The sequence below is a fragment of the Bison bison genome, unplaced genomic scaffold, assembly GCF_000754665.1.
Source record: "Bison bison bison isolate TAMUID 2011002044 unplaced genomic scaffold, Bison_UMD1.0 scf7180017864366, whole genome shotgun sequence".
NCBI classification, from domain to species: Eukaryota; Metazoa; Chordata; class Mammalia; order Artiodactyla; family Bovidae; genus Bison; species Bison bison.
The window spans coordinates 2,482,747-2,488,746 of NW_011494938.1; the positions used below are offsets into that span (position 1 = coordinate 2,482,747).

The window sequence follows — 6,000 nt, forward strand, 5'->3', positions numbered from 1 at the left end:
CTCTTTTATTCTCCTCCTTCAGGCTGATTTTTCTTTGTTGCACAGGTCATTGTGCCTAAAATAGAAAGCAAACTGACAACAAAAGACCTCCGCATTGTCAGAGTTCATTTTCCTTTGACTAAAAAGACTGCCACTTTATATTTCTATGAAATTTTATAATTTTTCTACCACATTTACGTATGTTATTTTAACTTGACAATCAGAGTTACAAATAAAGTTACTGGGCTAAATTTACCCAGTTAGCCAGTGGCAAAAATAAGACTGAAACTAGTGATAAATCAGTCATCATTAGGATCTAAAAATTGTTTTACTCCTTTACGTCTTTTTTCTCTTTCATTACTGGGATTATAAAATAAGTAAAAATTCTAATATATGTTATGTATCCATTACCAAAACTGTACCAGTAGTACAAATATATACAGCATTGCTTTTTCTTAATTTCCATTCCTAAAATTTATTAAATTTAGCAATCCTGGGGTCTTTTAAATTTTCAGGATTTTTTTACAACTGATATTATTTAGAAAACAATGTACCTTATTATGGCAATTTTTAGAGATAAACATAGGGGTTTGGAGGTTTCCTAGAGTGTTGAGACATGTTTGTCTCTAAGTGGGCTGAATCAAATATAATGTTTGGGAGGTAAGGAACAAATGTAATGGTCGATTCTTTAATTTTATTTCTTCTAATAAGGTAACAGATGATACTCCAGTTTTCCTCAGCTTCCCTACATAGTAGGAATTTTGAGGATTATAAAATACTGTGGAAAGAGCACTAAATTTAGGTTCACACCCTCACTCTATCACAGTTTCTTAAGGTTTCAGAAGTAGTGTAGTTTTCATCTCAAAAATCAACATCACAACAGCTATCTTAGAATATTGTTGGAAAGAATAAATGAAATACTAAGGTGAAAGCTCTTAATAAACTTACTTTCAAAGAATGCTTTTATTACAAAGATATATATAAAATCAAACATAACTCTTAAAAGTGCTGGTCTTAAAATAGTTGAATGTATAAGTTAACCTCCATCTCCAGACTTTTTGCTTAAATATATTTCTATCTCTAGGATACGTGTGTTTCTGGGGAAATTTCCCAGTTTTTAAAGTTCTTCAAATGGGCTCTTAGTTCTCTCTGGAAACTATTCTGGCACCAGTTCAATTAAACTTTTAAGAATATCCGTTAACTGTAATCCACTGTAATAAAGATGAATGGTATTCAACACTGTTAATCTGTTTAATTTATTAAATACCTGGTCAGAACTACTCATATTGCCTGGAAACTATCAGGGCCACCTTGCAAAAAAGTAAAATTATAATTTTGTTTCCATGATCTCAAAGCATGTTATAAATATGATCTCTTTCATTATCTCCACATGTCTGGGATAAATAAGCCCGTGTTTTGTTTTTAGTTTTTATTTGGACTCTATTTGGTAGTTCTTTTGCTAATATTTTCTGTTGTAAAATAATAGTGTTTTTTTCCCCCCATAGGTAATTTTAAAAGCAGTTTAGGCTTTTTAAGCATATGCCATTTGGTAGTAAGCAGGCAGTAACTGAAACATGTTGATGATAATAAAAAAAGACTCTGGGATTTTTACTCTTTTTAGTAAAATTGATTTTATTAATTAATCAATTTTACTATTGATTTTTCACTTAGAAACTTATGTAGTCAGGTATTCATTTTGCTGACACAAAAATAAAAAATAAATCCAAGTATAGAAAATTTAAATAAGCTGCCTAGGATTTGCATGAAAAATAAATACATTATTATGTCATCTTTTTTTACATGTGAAACTAATTTTGATAGGTGCAATTTCAGTAGTAAATACGACCCATCTATTTAGCTGATCACCATCAACTTTAAGATCTAGAATACAGCTTAAAAACTATCTTATTCAATTACCAGAAATTTATGGTTGCAAAACAGTTATTTCTTTGGTCCTTCTTAAGGCATTTTTAAGGATATGAAAGTTCAAATTGTTCTTCTTGCCACATTATTCTGATTTTTGTATCTTAGAAGATTCACAGAAATTTTTAGCCTAAACATTCTAAAGTATTCATCATTTTATTTTAAATACCTTTGTTTTGGGTTCTTAGACTATTGAGAGTATAATTAATCCTTAGATTTTAATCTGTGTTTGTGAGACAGAAGCTCTACTCTTTTTTCTTCTGTAGAGCAGTACAAGTGGCAGGTGCTAAAGAAGATTTACCAGTGTTTCCTATCAAGTCAAGTGGTATTTGATTTCAAAAATATTTTCAAATTTCAAATTTTTTAATATAATTGTTTTCCTTAAAGCGCTACTGTTAGTGATAAAAAGATTCTTTACTGCTTGCTTTATTTCACAGAACTACCTTATGATTGTTAATAAGTAGTTATAGCGCTACAATTAAATATTTCTTTTCTAGAGACCTTTTATTTATTTTTTGTTAAGTTAAACAAAACTTAACAAGCATAGCTGATAGTTTTTCTTTAGTCTTGGCAATCTTCTCCTCAATATACACAGTGCTCACCAAATCTATAGACATAGCACATTTGCTATGGTGTTTTATTAGTTACTTTTGATAGTCACCCTCATTTATATTAATCTTTAGCTTTTGAATAGAATAACTTAAGTAACTTTACTTCTAATTAATATGCACTCAGCTTTCTAAATTTATAGAACTTTGCAGAGTTAAGTGTATCCAAATTTAAATTGACAAGATCTTTTTACTTTTTTAAAATATTAAAGTTTTTAAAAAATTCCTTTCATTAATTTATTGAGGAATAAAAAGCCAGTGTTGGGTTTAGAGTATTATAGCTAAGTTTTTTTTTTTGACATTTTTCTTTTCTATTTTATTTTGAAGATTAATAGAATATTTTAACTTATGTCATAAATATATTACTAGTGTAACTAAAATCCACAAGCAGCTTTCATGAACTGTGGTTTACCATATATACCAATAAGTATTAATTACTAGCTTGTTTGACTTCTGTAAGGTCTGTGATAAATGTATTACTGGCAACATAGAATGTGTTTTTAATAGACCATGTACGAACTTGTAAAACATTCAAACAGCTATTTTTTTAAGACCTTTTCCAGCTTAATTGGACTCTGAGTCCTCACACAGTGATAATGGATTAACCATTTGTTTTAAGAACTGTTGGTCTGCTCTATTTAATTTTGGTTAGGTAGTTTGATACGTATTTTTTATCAGAACATACAGTGTAAGTTGTGGCTTGCACTAAAACAAAAGCTAAAAGTTAGACTGCATATTTTTATTATGCTGTATAGAATTGTAATAAAAGACATTGGCTGTAATACATGAGAAAAATCCAGTAACTAATAAGCACTACTTACAGACATTTTTTAGATTATAGCTTGGTCAGACATTGTCATCAAAAAACAGAAAACTTGTTTAACCTTCCTTAATTCAGACTTCACTGTGGCTTCAGTCAACTTGATCACTCAAGTGTTTACAGTAATTTATAAAACAGAGCTATAGATCTTAAATGCTCAGTCGTTCACTTTATAGACCCAAACCCAAGGCCTTGAAGGTTATGTGACTTGCCAGAAATCATATCAGTTAATTGCAGGAAAGAGTATGAGAAAACGGGTTTCTTGACTCTTTAAATAATAGAGTTTATTTTCTGCCATGTTACACTGACTCATACAAGGTGAATTTTTTTTCATCTTTATAGTATAATTTTTATTATGTATATTGAACAGTAAAAATAGAATTGCTTGCTTGGTTTGAATTACCAGGAATATAAATGGCTCTTCACTTCTGGGCAAACATGGGTCTAATATATAGTCAGAGTACTGTTTTTTCTTATTGAAATAGGTAATAAATTCTAACTATGGATAACTTCCATTTTAATGCATAGATTTTAGTTTTTAGTTAGATGTTGGTCATTATAATTTTAGTTTTTAACAAAATCCAATCTATTGGTGTTACTTGCTGTGTAAATTTAGGTGAATTGGAAAGTGCTTAATTGTTGCTCAAAAGATTACAACAGAGTCTTATGTAGAATTTAATATATGGTGCTGCAGATCCAGTGTTTCTGGGCATAACAGTAATTTGCTAACTACATCAGAACTGCAGAATTCATCTGAAATGGTGTGGGGGGACATTGTCTTGTTAGATGTATCATTCTGGATCTGGCAAGGATATGAAGAGACCTTTATTTACAGTAAGAAAACACAAAGCAATATGCATAAAAAGGAGGAGATGCAAGTAGGAATTTCAGTTCTATTCCAGAGTTACAGGAAATAATTTAGTATAAATTCATTATTGAGACTTTGAAACAACATGTGTAAAGAAATGTTTGGAGACGGTGTGTCTGGTTTTGATCATCTTTTTTAGAGAAATGAGATGACTTTGAGGTAGGGGGTCTCTTATTAGATCTGACATTATATAAAAAGAACTTTTCATTTTAAAGTGTGGGGAAAAGGGGTTTCCCATGCATGGTGAACTTCGGTTTTAAAGAAAATGGTATTAAAAAAAAACTTAAGCCAGTTCATATTTTTCTTTAAAATATTTACTGCTATTTTAGGCCCTTATATTTTTGCAAAAAAAACTGCATTAGATTTCTTTGAAGTTTGTGTTCTCTATAGCTCCGTTTGGGTGTTTTAGCTCTTAAAAACAACTTTTGAACAATTTTTGATCTATAGGGCAGTGCTGTACTATTTTTAAACTCTGATTTTTTTTTTTAAGTGTTTGTGCGTCAGCATAGCGTCTGTTTCCTTTTTTAAGGAATTCAAGAGTGATTGTTTATAAATCCTTGTTGAGGAGCTTATTGTTTCTTGTGGCATTTTAAATGGCTATATTAAAGGGAGAATTATCACATGAACAGACATCCTGATTAACAGTGTTTCACTATGGTGGTTGGGGGAGGGGTGTTTACATAAATAACTCTATGTAACAAATATTTCATAAATGTATTGACCTTGCCAATAAAAATGTATTGACCTTGCCAATAAAAATGTGTTGAAAAAAAGGATTAACTTTTTCACCTCAAATGTAATATGCCGTATTCTGAACATTATAGTAATTATATTCTGATTTCCTAAGATTTTCAAGAAATATACAATAAAATATTATGAAAGAATAGCTTTAGAGTGAGGGAGACAGGCAGCTAAAGACCAGCAGAAAATAGGAGATATCTTACTTGAAATAACCTGGGCCTAGACAAGGGACACGATGGTAAACTTGGAAGATAATTTGTACATACAGAGAGGTTGGGTAGACAGAGGGCAGGGAAGCAGAGTAGGATAGAAATCTTAGTACAGGGCTTTGAGAGTCAAGTAGAAAAGAGTGGTACCTAAAATGAAGAAAAACCACAGAAGACATTTCTACCATTGCTCATATTGAAATCCACTAGGATTTATGTTTGAGAAAGAAGTTTATGGAATTACATTCACTAGCAAGAAACAAAAAGAGGAGAATATCAAAATAGTTGATTTTCATTTTCTCCACAAATATTTGTGCTTACAAATATTCGGTTAAAACCGAATCAGCATAGCATGGCTTTTGTGTTTTTAATGCTTTTGCCTTCCATCTGTCTCTGAAACATCACTTTGTAATATAGGGAGATAACTGTTGCTCTGCAACCATCAGAGGCAGTGTAAAACTTAGCTTCTATCATTGTCTGATAAATGTGAAGTAGGTACTTTATTTTTCTACAAAATTACATAACCTGTCCTTATTGATGGGTTTTTTAAGTATCTAATTATCTTGGGCTTTCATCTCATCATTAAGATAAAGGTCTCCAGTGGTTAGCGTAGCATTATATGTGCTACTATCACTGAAACAGGGAAATCAATAGAAATAAAAACAGCATCTGGAATGTGATATTTTGTGTTAAAATTTCAAGTATAGATGTTATGTCCTTCCTTAATATAAGTTTTTCATTCATTAGCAATTTTCTATGGCTTTTGACTAAAAATAGAGCCAGAATTAATTCAAGCCTGGGAATATATGCAGCCTTTAAGATGTTTTTTGAAAGTATTTAAAGTTTTGCCAGATT

The 6,000-nt window shown here is 30.6% G+C and overlaps 1 protein-coding gene across 3 annotated transcripts in view; it reads left to right on the forward strand.

Moving 5' to 3' along the window:
* Positions 1–6,000, forward strand: part of SOS1 (son of sevenless homolog 1 (Drosophila)) — a 132,270-nt gene that overhangs the window by 89,378 nt on the left and 36,892 nt on the right. The gene's annotated exons all lie outside the window — the stretch shown is intronic.